This window comes from Herpailurus yagouaroundi, unplaced genomic scaffold (genome assembly GCF_014898765.1).
Source record: "Herpailurus yagouaroundi ecotype Mexico unplaced genomic scaffold, PumYag 142, whole genome shotgun sequence".
In the NCBI taxonomy this organism is placed as follows: domain Eukaryota; kingdom Metazoa; phylum Chordata; class Mammalia; order Carnivora; family Felidae; genus Herpailurus; species Herpailurus yagouaroundi.
In genome coordinates this window covers 14,416,629-14,432,618 of record NW_024412397.1, presented here as the reverse complement: position 1 = coordinate 14,432,618, position 15,990 = coordinate 14,416,629, and the positions used below count along the sequence as shown (strand labels likewise).

General features: G+C 46.7%; 2 long non-coding RNA genes across 2 annotated transcripts in view; one reads left to right on the top strand and one right to left on the bottom strand.

Annotated features, from left to right (window-relative positions):
• Positions 1-7,239: 7,239 nt before the first annotated feature.
• On the top strand, positions 7,240-13,027 carry LOC121032850 (uncharacterized). The gene is made up of 3 exons (XR_005791548.1): positions 7,240-7,389; positions 12,040-12,139; positions 12,714-13,027. It is a non-coding gene; the product is annotated as an uncharacterized LOC121032850 (long non-coding RNA).
• LOC121032849 (uncharacterized) overlaps positions 10,640-15,990 on the bottom strand; it is a 20,562-nt gene continuing 15,211 nt past the window's right edge. The window contains exons 4-5 of the long non-coding RNA XR_005791546.1: positions 13,550-13,651; positions 10,640-10,859 (exon numbers count right to left, since the gene is read on the bottom strand). This is a non-coding gene — a long non-coding RNA (uncharacterized LOC121032849). The remainder of the gene's footprint in view (positions 10,860-13,549; positions 13,652-15,990) is intronic.

The following is a 15,990-nucleotide window of genomic DNA, read 5'->3' as shown; positions in this document are numbered from 1 at the left end:
CCCCCCCATCTCATACCTCATAAAACACCGGAAACTTTGGTCTGACGAATTTGCCTTTACTGCAGAGATCAACCAGCACCCACATCTGCTTGCTTATGTCTCCTGCATCCAGTACATACCAACTTTCTGCCGTGACTTTGGCCTCTCAATATAGTGAGAGACGAGCTTGACTACGAGAGCAGTCTGTCTTCCCTTTTGGTATGCTGGCAACTATGAAATTCCAAAAATGTCAAGTTAGAAGGTTACTTCATAATTTATGCTCCAGCCATCTCAGTATTATTTTCTCAACTGTAAGTGTCAAGGGCCCCACAACTGCTTCCGCCAAAATCTGTTCATTACCACACCAGTCACGTTTCTGGATATTAATTTAAATGCATAAAGCATGCTAGCACCTTCCTGCCAAAATGATGTGTTGTTACACGTTACTCTCAGTTAGCCCAGGCTAGCACGTGCTGTGATGTCAAACCTGTGCCAGGAATATTCTCCTGTGATCTTTCAGGGTGATTCTAGGTGTCTGAGCAAAACAGAGTCCCCTCTTTGATGAAAAAATCTCCCAGAAACAGCCTCAGTGAGGCTCCTCTGGGAATTGCCTGGGCAGTAACAGCACCTCTGTTTGACTAACCAAAACAGTCAAAAGTTCTGTCTTAGGAGGGGCGCCTGGGTGGCTCAGTCGGTTAAGCGTCCAACTCTTGATTTCAGTTCAGGTCACGATCTCACAGTCATGGGATCCAGTCCCTCATCGGGCTGAGTGTGGAGCCTGGTTAGGATGCTCTCTGTCCCTCTCTCTCAGCTCCTCCCTCTCCCACTCTCTCTCAAAATAAATAAAATGTTAAAAAAAAAAAAAAAGTCCTGAGACTTTTAGGAGAGCAGGGTTCACTCTCCTGAAAATTACTTGGGGAAGGTGATTTCTAGTCTGTGATGTTTTACTAGAGGTCCTTGGGCATAGGTGGAAACAGGAAAAAAATCTCTGCTAGGACCGTGGATTTTCCAGTCTAGACTGAGACCATAAGTGGGTGTGGCTCCATAAAGTCCCAATTTATTTGAATATCAAGCTATGAAGACTTTGAAATCAATCATATCGGCTGTGGCGATTAAGGCGTGTCAAGTCAGCTCTGGTGTAATGACTACTTGTAACGCTTGCTGTCACAACCCCTTGATCACGAATGACACCCTCATTAGTAACCAAACCCAGATCCAGGTCTGCTAATGGCCAGCCTGCTGAAGTCAGCCCAGTCAGCACCCACTCCTCCAGCTAATGCGTCTCTCTTACTGTTCTCTTTAGTTTTCCTACATTTGTCTCCAAACTCTGACAGTTTTCCATTCATCACTACGACTTAGGAAAGGAAATGTGATGCATAAAATATAAAATTGGCAAAAACGTCAGAGAAGTCACCACTTAAGAAATGAAGCATGATGTTCTGCTTTGTGCTGACAAATGTTAACATAGGCTCCAACTTCTGACGGGGCCAAGAGGCAGAGACGGTCTATAGGACATCCACAGGATTTCAGTTCTAAAGGATCAAGCAGGAGGTAAACGTAGCTAGGGTACCTGTGAAAAATCAGCAGTGCTTTCAAAGGTGGAGGCACAACCTTCTAGATTAGAACTGTCCCTACAGAACTTTCTGAGATGATGGAAAATGTTCTGAATCTGTGCTGTCCAATATGGTAGTCCCCAGCCACCTATGGCTATGGAGCACTTGAAATGTGGCTAGTTCCACCGAGCAAACGATTTTTAAATCTTCTTTAATTGTAAATAATTTGAATATTTATGTTTTAAATAAACATTTATTCATTTTTGAGAGAGAGTGTGAGCGGAGGGGGGACAGAGAGGGAAGCGGACAGCCGCAAGCCTGATCTGGGACTCGAACTCACGAACCTGATCGTGACCTGAGCTGAAGTTGGACGGTCGACCAACTGAGCCACTCTGGTGCCCCTAACAATTTCAGTTTTTCAGTCGACATGTAATGAACATACAGTGCTATCTTAGTTTCAGGTGTACAACATAACGATTCAACGATCCTATTCACTACTCAGTGTAGTCACCATCTGTCACCAAATAATTTAAATGTAAGTAGCCACAGCCCAGAGTTAATTCATAAAGTCCTCATAGGGGAGAGGTGTGCACGTTTGGTCTGAGAGAATTGAGCTACGTCACACCTTGTGCGAACCTAACGATTTCTGTATGGCTGAAGCAGGCTCACATGGAGCCTAACCAGCATAAATGCTGGAGGCTGTCTTACCTGTACCAGGTGAACCTTCTTTCCACGTTTTGGAAGTTTTTGAGTGAAAACTTAGTGGAATGACTGGCTTTCATTTTTTGAGACACGAGCTCACTCAAGGAAAGAACACATCTTTGTATTCCCGGTATCAAACGCCGTAGTAGCAATGTAGTAAGTTAGCAACTTCTCGCTCAAAAAAAGCCGGCATCCCACCACTTTTCCTGCATTTTGAAATTGGGTGGGAGCTTTGCCACCGGCCGGCCTGTGCCCTTGGTCAGGTGAACTTCCGGGCTATGGTCGTTGTGATGTGATGATTTCCAATTCACGCTTCGCCAGCCTCTGCAGACATGAGAGCCTTTGCCAGAATCCACATACGTGAGCTCTCTGGATTGCCCGTGATTGGCTAGTATAATAGTGATCCCATAAAACGGGGAAATATGGTGAGTCTGTCACCCCCGATTGTTAGCGTTCACGTTCAGGGCTGAAACGGTAACGGCAGATTGCAATCTTAGGCCAGGAAGTAACATTCAGCTGTCTCCATCTCACATTCCACTTTCCTCCTTTCTCTTAAGTCATGACATCGGGTTTGTCACTGAGAGTTGTCACTTCTCTCTCGTGGATCTGGCTCTTCAGTCCACCCCTGCAAAGGCCCCCAGTCCCCTGGAACTTGTTCTTCTGAGCTCGGAGGCCTGCTGGCTGTTGCTCTCGTGCTCTCAGGACAGCGAGGCTGTCGGCTCCTTCCTCTCTGGGTTGCGCATCTCTGGGCTTCTTTTTATTTTCCACTTCCCAGCAGCAAGATCATTTTCTGTGATACGGAAACAAAAGCGTTATTGACTAGTTCTGAGTAGCGCTGTAGTCCTTCCAGGCATTTACACTACCCGCTCCCTCAGGCCGTGAGTCGTCTTCCTGGTTCCGTGGCTCAGGTAGATCAACAAAGCCCTCTGAGTTGACCACGCATTTTTCACAAGCCCCAATCGCTGTAGTCTCTGAAACTTCCTGACATGGTTCTTGAAAGGGCCAGGTTCCTCTTGGATGGATGGCCATAGGGAAGTCACCCAAGGACCATTTGCCTGTAGGCACTGTCTTAGAACAATTTCTCTGTGCTGGGGACAACCCCTTGTTCCTATTTTCAACGGGTCCCCGTATTGACTGGCTGCTCTTCTCGCCGCCCCATCTGCTCTGTGCCAGGCTTCCTTCTCTCACTCAGGCATTGCAGGGAGGGCCCCTCTGGACATCTTTCTTGCTCTCCTCCAACTCTAAATAAGGTGAGGAATATTTTTGAAATCATCCAAGGCAATTTAGTGCTGACAAGGGCAGGAAAAGTCAGGGGAGAGGATTAAAAATAACAGAAAAATGATAAGAAAAATTTGACATCTGCGATCGTCATCCCTGGAGGCTATCATGACGTGATTAGTCTTGCTCCTTCTCAGTCCCTCATGGGATCAGACGTTGGCCCTTCCCCTCCCTTCTATCCCCTCGTTCATGTGTGGGACACTCCTGGGTTTCCCTCCCTTCCCTTTTCTTCTCTCTACCTTCCTGCCTTAAATGAAAGATGCAAAGGTTAGACTATTTGATCCGTAAATCGGAAGTCCTCTCTAAATCTAATAACTTTTAATCTAATAACTTTTCTTTTCACATAGTGTAGTTACCTGAATCCACGTTCCTCCTCCCATCTCTGTGCATGGGACGCATCTGAAAGCTTGCTGGGCAGCGGTACTGATTTTTAGAGACACCACCCCTCATTGGGATCAACCCTTATTCACAGTGGTTATGATCCATAAGGTCACCACGAGCACTGAATCGGTGAATTAGGACCCACTGCTCCAAGGGACAATACACGGTTAGTTTTCTTCCAGTTTTGATCACATTTCTTTCATCAACTGGTCAGTACATGAATTGGCTTTATGTGTGTTTCTTTCTTTTTTTTAAAGTCAGTTTATTTTGAGGGAGAGAGAGCAAGCACGAGCAGGGGGAGGAGCAGAGAGAGAATCCCAAGCGGGCTCCATGCTGTCAGCACAGATCCTGATGCGGGGCTCGATCCCACAAACTGCAAGCTCACGACCTGAGCCAAAACCAAGAGTCGGATGTTTAACCGACTGAGCCACCCAAGCGCCCCGTGTGTGTTTCTTTTTAAAGACACCTTATTTAACATAGATTGTTAATTAATTACATTGAAGTCCCAACAGTAGCATTATAACTCAGGCCCAAAGGAGGCTTTTCCTGCACAAGTATTTTCCCCGGGAGGCACACCCCAGCCTTCCTGCCTCACCAGGCAGCACTTTAGCCCTGTACGTAGGGGCATTTTAAATGGTGAAATCAACGAAAAGCACAAAATGCAAGAAACACGACACTAAATGGATGGTGAAAAAGACACATGTTTGCAGCGTGGTGGCTAAAACAAGGAGATACAGCATTGCCTCATTCACCCTCAGCTGGGAACGCGTCACATCAAGTGGTTCAAAGTTTTGACCGCTCTGCACATCTCAGCAACTGACCACAAAAGCACAAGTGTCAATTTGGGGGTTATAAGTAAATTTTAGTGAGTAGGTGAGTTCACAAATATGAAATCTATGAGTGATGAAGATCAGCTGTATACACACAAGCACAGACATCCACTCATACACACACACACACACACACACACACATCCACATACATGACTCCCAGGCAGATCTCATCTGTCTCTGTTGTAACTACCAGGGCGAGGCGTGATGGGAGCCAGGGATCACGTCCGGCTCAGCGCTGTGCACACCATACTTTACGCAGCACCTGGCACGTTGTCCAGTAAGGTCAAGCCCACACTCACAGAGACTCTACACTCCCTCCACCATCTACTCCAGAAACATAGCCCACAACGATTAGATGTGATTTTATAAAAGCTGCCAAGGCCATTTTAAAGTTGCTCATCACGTCTTCACCTACTTTAGATACATAACTTTTATTATGATTGGCCCACTGAGGTAGCTCTTTATGGATCAAAAGCACACATTCATGTAGTTTCCAAGCCGAGAGTGTCTATTGTATATAAGTAGCTTGTTGATTCGACCACCATCTGGGATCACTGTGGGACTTTTATCCCCCACTTTTAATAAAGTAATGAACAGGGTAGTCCATTGGCTCAGTTCTGTGGGTTTTAACTCACTATTAATGTGGTTATGGCTCTATAGGCATTTGGGCTTGGGGGGCCCAAAGAGGGGAAATGAATTCGAAAATGTGTTTGTTAAAAAGCTCAAGATCTTTTGGAGGAGAGAAAATAGGCGTATTTCCACCTAGTGGCCAAAAACAACATGTGGTAACGTTGAAACGGGTCTGGACCATTAGGTATTTGTCTCTATACGTAAACATGAGCTGGTCTTCTTGTGAGGCAAAGGTTGGGGTGAGGAAAAGGAACTAGATGGGTCAAGGGAAATCTGTCAGGATGGCTGTGGAAGATATTATATGAAGGCAGTCCAATATAAGCTTTCAGAAACTCGAAACTGAATTCCAGCTTCACCACTAAAGAGCAAGGTGATTTGGGACAAGACACTCCGCTGTCCAGTCTCAGCTTTCTCACCTGTAAAGTGGAAATGATACAGCATAAGCCTATTTTAAGAATTAAATAAAATGATGCATAGAAATCAATTAGCACAGGGACGCCTGGGTGGGTGGCTCCGTCGGTTAAGCGCCGACTTCGGCTCAGGGCATGATCTTGTGGTTTGTGAGTTCAAGCCCCGCGTCGGGCTCTGTGCTGACAGCTCAGAGCCTGGAGCCTGCTTCGGAGTCTGTGTCTCTCTCTCTGCTCCTTCCCCACTCATGCTCTGTCTCTCAAAAATAAATAAACATTAAAAAAAAATTAAAAAAAAAATCAATTAGCACAGTGCTTGGCACATAGAAGCAGTCAGTAAGTGACAGGCATTGTTGTTATGTCTGTTTGAAAGGAGGGATGACAGCACTTATGTGTTGCAAACACGCATGCATTACCAGTAACAAGCCAACAGGATTGTAAAAATTGTAAGGAATAAGAATGTTCTATGCTTTGGTGCAGTAGGATCTATTGAATTATCTATCAGATAGATAATATAGGGGGTGCCTGGGTGGCTCAGGTGGCTCAGCCGAAGCATTCGACTTCGGCTCGGGTCATGACTCATGATCTCACGGTCCTTGAGTTCCAGGCCCACGTCAGGCTCTGTGCTGACAGCTCAGAGCCTGGAGCCTGTTTGGGATTCTGTGTTTCCTTTCCTCTCTGCCCCTCCCCCACTCGTTCTCTTTCAAAAATAAACATTAAAAAATTTTTTAAATGCATAATGTAAATAAGAGAGAATCCTAGATAAAATGACTGAAACTTTCTGTATATTTCTGCTTGACTCTATTTCAGTGGAAATGCACAAATAATGTTAAATGGGTCATATTTCTTTCCTATCCATCCACCAAAAATACAGGGCAGTAAGTTAATGACAAATGTAAATAGAAGATGTTCCAAATAAATAATGGGCCCTTACTGCCTTTTCAAGGAAATGGCACATGTTTAAAATATATTTCCAGGGTGACTGGGTGTCTCGATCGGTTAAGCATCCGACTTCGGCTCAGGTCATGATCTCCCGGCTCGTGAGTTGGAGCCCCACATCGGACTCTCTGCTGTCGGCACAGAGCCCGCTTCAGATCCTCTGTCTCCCTCTCTCTCTGCCCTTCCCCTGCCTGTACACTCTCTCTCTCTCTCTCTCTCTCTCTCTCTCCCCCTCTCTCAAAAATGACTAAACATGAAAACTTTTTATGAAATAGATTTCTAATCTTATCAAATTAACAGTATGTGATGTCAGGGTCTTGTCTGGTGTTGCATTCATAGCCTCCGGTAACAGGTCTGGATGCGTGGGAACGTGGGAACTCGAGAAAACAACCCCCAGCCGCTCTGAGGACTCCCTGCTTCCGTGCTCCCTCCCCACCCTTGAAGCCAGTGTTGGTCTTGTGGTTTCCGCCTGCTGTTGTCCCTTCCTATTTCTCATGGGTTGAATGTGTCCCCAGAAAGATATGTCAAAGTCCTAACCGCCAGTACCTGTGAATGTGACCTTCTCAGGAAGTAGCATCTTTGCAAGATCGAATCAAGATGGGAGTTGACTCCGAAGGAGGCTGAGCCCCTAATCCAATTGACTGGTGTCTTTATAAGAAGAGAGAAGAAACACACACAGAGTAGCAGGTGAGGACCCCGGCACACTCAGGGAGGACAGGGTAGGAGGACACCATGTAATGCTGGAGGGAGAGGCTCACGTGTCTTGCCTACAAGCTAAGGAAGGCCAGGGATGGCCGGAAACACCAGAAGCTGGAAGGGAGGCACAGAGCCTTCCCTCGCACCTTCAGAGAGAGGATCGCCCTGCTGACACCTGGATCCTGGACTTTCAGCCTCCAGGACCGGGAGAGGATACATTTCTGTTGCTTTAAGTCATCGGTTTGTGGTACTTCATTAAGGCAGCCCCAGGACACGAATAGACTATTCCTCCCAGAAGGTCTAGGGTGGCTGGGTGGTGGGAGTTTATCTGGGCAGTTTTTAATTCCCTGAAATTCTAACCCTATAAAATTATAGCAGGCTGCCTTTAAAGGAGAGGGGCAAGAGGGGACTAAAATCATTTGTGTTCAGAGCACATTGGGCAACAGGTGATGTAGAAAGAAATTGAACATGCAGAACCTCGTACAATGTCAGCCACTGGAGGGGTGGGGGGCAGACGGGGATCTTCCTCTCTCCAGGGCTGGGAGCCAGCTTCTGAAGCCTGGGATGCCAGCTGGTCTGCCTGTTTTCGTGAGGACAACATTGATTTAATCTGCCCGTGCCTGATCTTACACGGAAATTTCCAGGACATTTGCGTTGTCCTCTCTTCTCCTTCCCCACCACTTTCCAGCAGCCGGGGACTCCATCCCAGTGTAAGAGATCCACTCTGCCCCCTCCTAGTCAAGAGGAAATGGAACTCAAGTTGGTAGGCTTTGAACTAGCCTTGCTCGATTAACATACACCCTGCTTACCTCCACGATATGTGAACTCGGCTTGTTTGGACTGAGGAAATGCCCAATCATCCCATTGACACAGAGCCTAAAATAAGAAGCAAATGCCAGACTCCTTACGCAAAAGGGACTCCCCTGGCACCATAAAGCTTGTAATGGAAAACAATTCCGCTAGATGGAGCTCTACTGAAGGTTGAGCCTTGACCTCGTGTTCAGTATCGGCGGTTATGGGAGCAATTCCAGAATGAATGAGAGGATCTCAAGCAGGACTACCTGCGACCTGGGACAAACTTAGAAGACGATTTTACTCATCCTTAACGTTTGACGTAACCTTCAGATTAGGCAGAATTCTGGCTGCTTCCCTCATTAATAGTCTCACCTGTGAGCAGGTTCCTTCTACCTCCCGGCCCTGGAAGGGCTCAGGATCCACACACAAGCAAACCACAAGGTCAGATGGAAATAAGTCAAAGGAGGTTCTCAGGGCCCAGGGGCTTAATACAGGAGGCAACTCCCAGCCAGGTTAGCTTGGTGCCTGGCATGGAGGGGTGGGGTGGACAGAGAAGGCTTTGCCAGCATCTTGTCAGTGGATGCCATCTGTCCCTTGCTGGACTGAAGGGACGCTCTGGGCCTGTTAACAACCTTCTAGGACACTCTAAGTGATGGGATGGATTGACGGACAGGGTTGAGTGCATTTCTAGTTGGACAAGATAAAGGACCTGAACGGACTTCTCCCATAAAGATCATTGTAAGTATTTTAACACTGGCAGTTCTGCTGGGCATCAGGTAAAAACAAAGGGGACTAAATAAAGAGTAGTAAAGCTCTGAGAAGAGCTCTCTGATGCCACCACCATGTACCTTGAAAGGGGCCTCCCCTTTGCATTAGCCATGGAAGACTTTTCTTCCATATATATATATAATGAATCAGTGATTCATCACTTACATTCAACACCCAGGGCTCATCCCAACAAGTGCCCTCCTTAATGCCCGTCACCCATTTAACCCATTCCCCCCACCCACCTCCTCCTATAGCAACCCTCAGTTTGTTCTCTGGATTTAAGAGTCTCTTATGGTTTGCCTCCCTCTCTGTTTTTTATCTTATTTTTCCTTCCCTTCCCTTATGTTCATTTGTTCTTTTTCTTAAAATTCCACATGTGAGTGAAATCATATATTTATCTTTCTCTGACTGACTTATTTCACTTAGCATAATACCTTCTACTTCCATCCACACTGTTGCAAATGGCAAGATTTCATTATTTTTCATCACCAAGTAATATTTCATTCCACACACACACACACACACACACACACACACACCCCACATCTTCTTTATCCACTCATCAGTCAATGGGTATTTGGGCTCTTTCCATAATTTGACTATTGTTGATAACGCTGCTATAAACATTGGGGTACATGTGCCCCTTTGAATCAGCATTTTTTTTATCCTTTGGATAAGTACCTAGTAGTACAATTGCTGGGTCCTAGGGTAGTTCTATTTTTAGTTTTTCGAGGAACCACCACACTGTTTTCCCGAGTGGCTGCCCCAGCTTGCATTCCCACCAACAGTGCAAAAGAGACCCTCTTTCTCCGCATCCTCACCAACATCTGTTGTTGCCTGAGTTGTTCATGTGAGCCATTCTGACAGGTGGGAGGTGGTACCTCATTGTGGTTTTGATTTGCATTTCCCTGATGATGAGAGATGTGGAGTATCTTTTCATGTAAGACTTTGCTTTTTCGAAGTGACAAAGCGTCCTTTGAATACCAGCTTCATGACATCCTCCTCATCCTCAATTTCCCCCACTGTGAGTTGGCAAGAATAGTTCTTTCCTTGTGGTATCGTGATAAGGTTTGGAAATAACACCTGGAACTTTCTAGCAAAGGGGCTGGCATATAGCGCGTCCTCAATAAATAACTTTCTCCTTCTCTTCCTGCTGCTCTTCTCAGAACTTAGGAGCAGAGGGGCCCTAGAAACACAAGAGGTTGATGTAATGATTACGGATGAATCACCGAAGCAAAGCTGCGGAATACCTTGGCACAGATTTTTACCATAGGCGCATCTAGAGCAAGTTCCACTCTACCTCGCCAGCGTCGGTGCTGATTATTGGGTTATGACAGTGGGGAGGCGAGGGCGGGGCTCCCTGCTGTCTCCCAGTTTGCCCGCTGAACGGACCTAAGCACGGACCCAAAAAGTCAAAGCCAGGTGTGCTGACCTCCCCCAGACAATCGGCACAGGTGCCTCAGCAGCAGCTGCACATTCTGAGCTGTCCCCGGGACATTGTGCAACAGACGAATCGGATTTAGGGTGCCTTCCCTTTCTTCCCCCATATGCCTTTCTTGCCTCGCCCATCAGAGTTACAGTTCCCCGTCTTTCTGCCTTTTTGTCCTCCGTCAAAACTTCACCTCAGGGAAAAAACTGATTACCAGCAACTTTAAGTCAACAGACCTTCGTGAACTGCTCTCTCTCTCCCTAGACAGGAGTTTTCCTCATTTATTCACCACCGAGAAGGTGGTGCAAATGTTTTGGAAGGCAGGGATCTTCTGGGGTCCCTGAGATCACCCCCCAGGGCACCTCTGCTCTTCTGTCTCTCCAGGCTGCTGGAGGCACGGTGCACTTGCAAAGGCGTCCTCGGTAGCAGGTGGAGGTTTGTAATCGTTGGGTACCAGCTACTGGAGTTCCTGAAAAATGGCAGCAAACATCCATCAACAAACATCAGAGATGAAATACGAAACGCTTGGCATTTGGCAATATTTTTAAAACCGCGTTTACCAATGTCTTGCCTCTTTGCCAATTGTCAAAGTTGCCAAGTATCTCTGTAAAATTTGGCCTGGCCCCCCACCTCTCAAATTATGACCTTGGCTCAAGGAAAACATGATGTGAATTCAAGCAAGCCAAATGTATACTTGCGTTTGCCAAAATATCCTGATTTTATTCTACTCCTTTGTCAAACGCGTAAGGAAAGGGTGGCCTTAGGATGTGGGATAGATGCCTGGCTTTGACAGCCGGGAGGCCAAAACAGGGGTGGCCAGCGTGGAACTCCCTTAGCCAGCATTCTGGGCTCCCTCTTCCGCAGAAGGCGCTGTTAATCAATCTCAGCCTTTGTTCTCATGGGGCAGGGACAAAGCCTCACAATCCTTCCCAATGCGGCTGCTTGAGAGTGGGCGCTGAGCTGAAAAGTCTCATTAGAGTTTAACGTCGGCGCCCCGTGGGAAGGTCAGAGCCATCTACCAGTTGTGAAGTCCTTTAAGCCACCTACCAACTGCAGGGTAGGTGTTTCAAAAGAGGCAACGGGTTGCCCCGAAAATTCCTCCCAACTCCACTGTTGGCTGATGCCTAAAATTCTGTCACTAGACCATCCATCCCTAGAGTCCTTAACCTTAATGCCTACAGGGCAGACCCTGTGCTAAGTGCTATGTTTACAGGAAGCAAGACCTTTGCTTTCTGCACGTATCACACAGCCTCAGGTGGGTAGGGTTTGAGAAGGAGCCAGGGGGAGCATGGGAGGCAGAGGATTTAATCCCTGAGGGAGAAGAGAACAGAAGGAAGGCTGCAGGGCTAAATATTTCCCTCCCTGTCCTACCTCAGGCTGGCCTTCGGTTAACACAAGAGAACGTGAGTAGAAGCTGACATTTCCCCCCAGAATCATCCAATGCCCGTATCCAACAGGATTCGGGCAACTCTCCCTTTGGGCAGAAGAGAAGCAGGTGCAAGTATCTGCTGTGTGATCAAGTCACTGGAAAAATGTTAAGTATCTGTGCTGGTGCTGTTGTTACAAAATTATATATTGTTGTTTTCTCCTTGTTATTACAAAACTACATATTGTTACTCCCTCTGAAAGAGTGAGTGTTACCTTTACAGGACAGAAACTCCCAGAATGCTATGCCTGCTCCAGCACCGGGCCTCCCGTATTTCAAACCTAGAGTGGATTCTTTTTAACAACTCCCGTACCATTCACACAGTAAGTTGAATAATATCACGAATTTAAAGAAATTCGGCAGGGAATGAAATTTTTCTTTTATTGCACTTCACATACATAATCATGGAAGTTAAATAAATTGATGAATAATAAACAAATAAATAATAGTACATTACCAAAAAAGGGGAGGGGAGTAAAGACGTCTTTTTTTTTTTTTTTTTTTTTTTTTAAGGAAAGGGAGATCTTTTGCCTACATGTCGGTAACAAATAGAACATTACAGTTTTTGTCTTTGAGACATGTCTACACATTTGACAATGATTTCGTCAAAATCGATCCTGAATTGTCCCCTTCAATAGGCACATAGCCAGATTTGCCAATGTGTCACATAGTTCATTGGGGAATATGTTTTGCTCCTTTTAATTGCTAAAGTTATCTCTCCTTTTAAAAATTGAAGTGTAGCTGACATACGCTGAAGTTTTCCCTATAACAAGAGGCATCTAAGTCGAGAAGGAAAGCCTTAAACATAAAGATAAATTTGGCAGATACCCATCCCATGTCACAGCAAATTCCAGAAAGGGCAATACAGTTCACATCTTTGTTTCTTTGTTTCTTCAGGACCAGTTCTAGCAGCTCTCAAGTGTCTTCACCGTGGACAAACTTTCACCAAACGCCCATCGCCGGCAAATGTATCACAAATTTCTATTGTATTTGGGTCTCAAGTTTTACACGTGCAAAAACCAGAGAAAGTATCCAAAAGACGGCAAATAGGGACTTGTCTGAGCCGTTGTGTTCTTGTCCAGTTCCTAGAGAAAGTGATTCGGGCTTCAAACACTGCCCTTTGAATTTCATCAGGCAATCTAAGACTGGAACCTTTGGTCATTTCTCCTAACGTTTCTTCCCTAAATTTGATTCTTTTATCTATTTCCTCACTTTGTTGTTGTTGTTGCTTTGCAGAAGTAATTGTCCTCTCCACAGTTTGTTTGCACTGACCTCAAGGAATCATTTTAAAGTGTTGTGTGCCTTGTTCAAGGTGGATTCTGCCAGTTTGCAAATATTTTTGTATCAACTTCTTGTCTGGGTCTTCAAGGCTCCCATTGTTTCCTTCTCAAAGGCTATTTGGCAACAAAGGCGTGGCCAGTGAACTTCCAAGTGGAATACAGCATTTTTTAAAAGGATAAAGAATAAGAATGTGCTAATTTAGGCTTAAGGACATAGTGCTAAACTCAACAGTAAGCACAGTTGTCTAGAACTTGGACCAAGGAAAGATTATTCAGGGCAGAATGTTGGATCAGTAACGTTACTTAAGATTTGCCAGTGCAAGGTTATAGTGAAAAACAGACCAACTTTCAGATGGCTTTGCTAACGGTTTTAAATTCTCTGCAGACAATGACCCCTTCGTCTTATCCTGCACCAGGCAGAGCCCTCCCACTGCCCACCTTTTAACCCACAACCTCTATGTAGAAGAGTCACTGCCTCCACACTGGGGTTCGGATCTCAGGCACATCCCCCTCTGCTGTCACAACCCCACAACTTCTTGCTGTCACGCTGGTTTCCTTATAGAGGATTAAACAGATGTATTTATTTTTTTAAATAAAGTTTATTTATTTTGAGAGACAGAGAGTGTGGGAGGGGCAGAGAAGGAGGGAGAGAAGGGATCCCAAGCAGGTGCTACACAGTCAACGTGGAGCCCGATGCAGGGCTTGAATTCACGAACTTGAGCTGAAATCAAAAGCTGGATGCTTGGGGCGCCTGGGTGGCGCAGTCGGTTGAGCGTCCGACTTCAGCCAGGTCACGAACTCGTGGTCCATGAGTTCGAGCCCCGCGTCAGGCTCTGGGCTGATGGCTCAGAGCCTGGAGCCTGTTTCCGATTCTGTGTCTCCCTCTCTCTCTGCCCCTCCCCCGTTCATGCTCTGTCTCTGTCTGTCCCATAAATAAATAAAATCGTTAAAAAAAAATTAAAAAAAAAAAAAAGCTGGATGCTTAACTGACTGAGCCACCCAGGCGCCCCTAAACAGATGTAAAAACCGAAATCCCACAGGTTGATTTTTCTCCCGTTCAAGCTGCAACCCCTTGCCTGGGAAGGGACCCAAGGATATCAGAGTCCAGTCCCCATTCCTCTAGGGTCAAGGCCAGCTGTTCGCAGGGAATACGGGGTTCCTTCTGGGCCTTCCCTCCTGCTCCCTGTACATCCTCTTCTTCCTGGCATCTGCAAAGTGAGGTTCTTGTCTCTTTCCAACCACTAATTACCTTTGGGATCCTGGAACAATGACTTTTCTTCCTGCTTCCTCACAAGCAGACTTTCAACTGAGTCATTTGTAAGCCTCCTTCTAATGTCCCCAGGCGCTGGCTGTGAGGTCAGATGACTTTGGCTGCCCATCCAGGGCTCCTGCACATGATGCCAGTGCAGTGAAAGGTCAGCTCCTGGCGCCCCCTCTCTCACACTGTTCCCTGTGCCCCATCCCCGGGGCACCGCGGACCCTTCAGACTGTCATGTTTCCTTGTTTGGCATTTTCTGAACCGTTGGGCTCTGGAGACTTCCAGATGTCTTTCTGTAACGGTCAGAGCGGGATTTCCTGGGCAAAATGTTTCCTCTGCAAACATTCTTGTTTGTCGTGGCACTGCCCTCAGAATGTGCAGGAAGGATTTCTTAAATTTTTTTTTCAACGTTTTTATTTATTTATGGGACAGACAGAGACAGAGCATGAACGGGGGAGGGGCAGAGAGAGAGGGAGACACAGAATCGGAAACAGGCTCCAGGCTCCGAGCCATCAGCCCAGAGCCCGACGCGGGGCTCGAACTCACGGACCGTGAGATCGTGACCTGGCTGAAGTTGGACGCTTAACCGACTGCGCCACCCAGGCGCCCCAGCAGGAAGGATTTCTAAAGGACAACTCCAGGGACGCCTGAGTGGCTCAGTCAGTTAAGCATCTGACTCTTGGCTTTGGCTCTGCTCATGATCTCATGATCGGTGAGTTCAAGCCTCACATCTAGTTCTGTGCCGACAATGGAGAGTCTGCTTGGGATTCATTCTCTCCTCCTCCTCCTCCTCCCCCTCCTCTTCCTCCTCCCCTCCTCCTCCCCCTCCTCTTCCTCCTCCTCCCCCTCCCCCTCCTCTTCCTCTTCCTCTTCCTCCCCCTCCCCCTCCTCCCCCTCCCTCTCCCTCTCCTCCTCTTCCTCCTCCCCCTCCTCCCCCTCCTCTTCCTCCTCCTCTCTCTCTCCCTCTTAAAATAAATAAACTTAAAAACAATAAAAAATAAAAGACAACCCAGCCTGTACATGCCACGCACCAACCAGCGGTGGAAGATAGAGATGGAATGGTTATTCCCATTTTACAGATGGGGCCCTTGAGTTCTTGAGGGTTGAAATGCACTGCCATGGTGGCGCACGCAGCAGAACTGGGACTAAAACACTCCCATCCCCGATGTCTTCGTTACTCCTCCAAACCCACTCCAAAGAGCTGAGCTCAGGCTTGGCCCACGCCCAGTCATCCCAGTGATACAACTGCTACCCAGCATGCACTCGGCTGCAGAGTATGAACAGATCCCGCGCCTTGCCTCTAAGAATTTATGTTTCGAAAATCACAAGATTTGCACAGTGAGCATGAAGATGTCTGTAGAAATAGAAAAAAGGAGTGAGAATATAGCAATCGCTTATTTTTATGCCTTCATATGTTTTTCTATCAGGACATAAAAATCTCTTACCTCTATCCGGCAACAACATATTTAGGAAACGGTCCCCCCGAAAGCTATAGACCAGGGATGACAAATGTGTGACATGTGCCCTCGTAGTCCCTGGGGACCTTTGTGGTAGATGGTCCCCCCCCCCCCATCATGGCTCTCTTCCCACTTAGCACAGATGCGGCCTCAGAATCCTTCCTAACACAGCCCGCTGC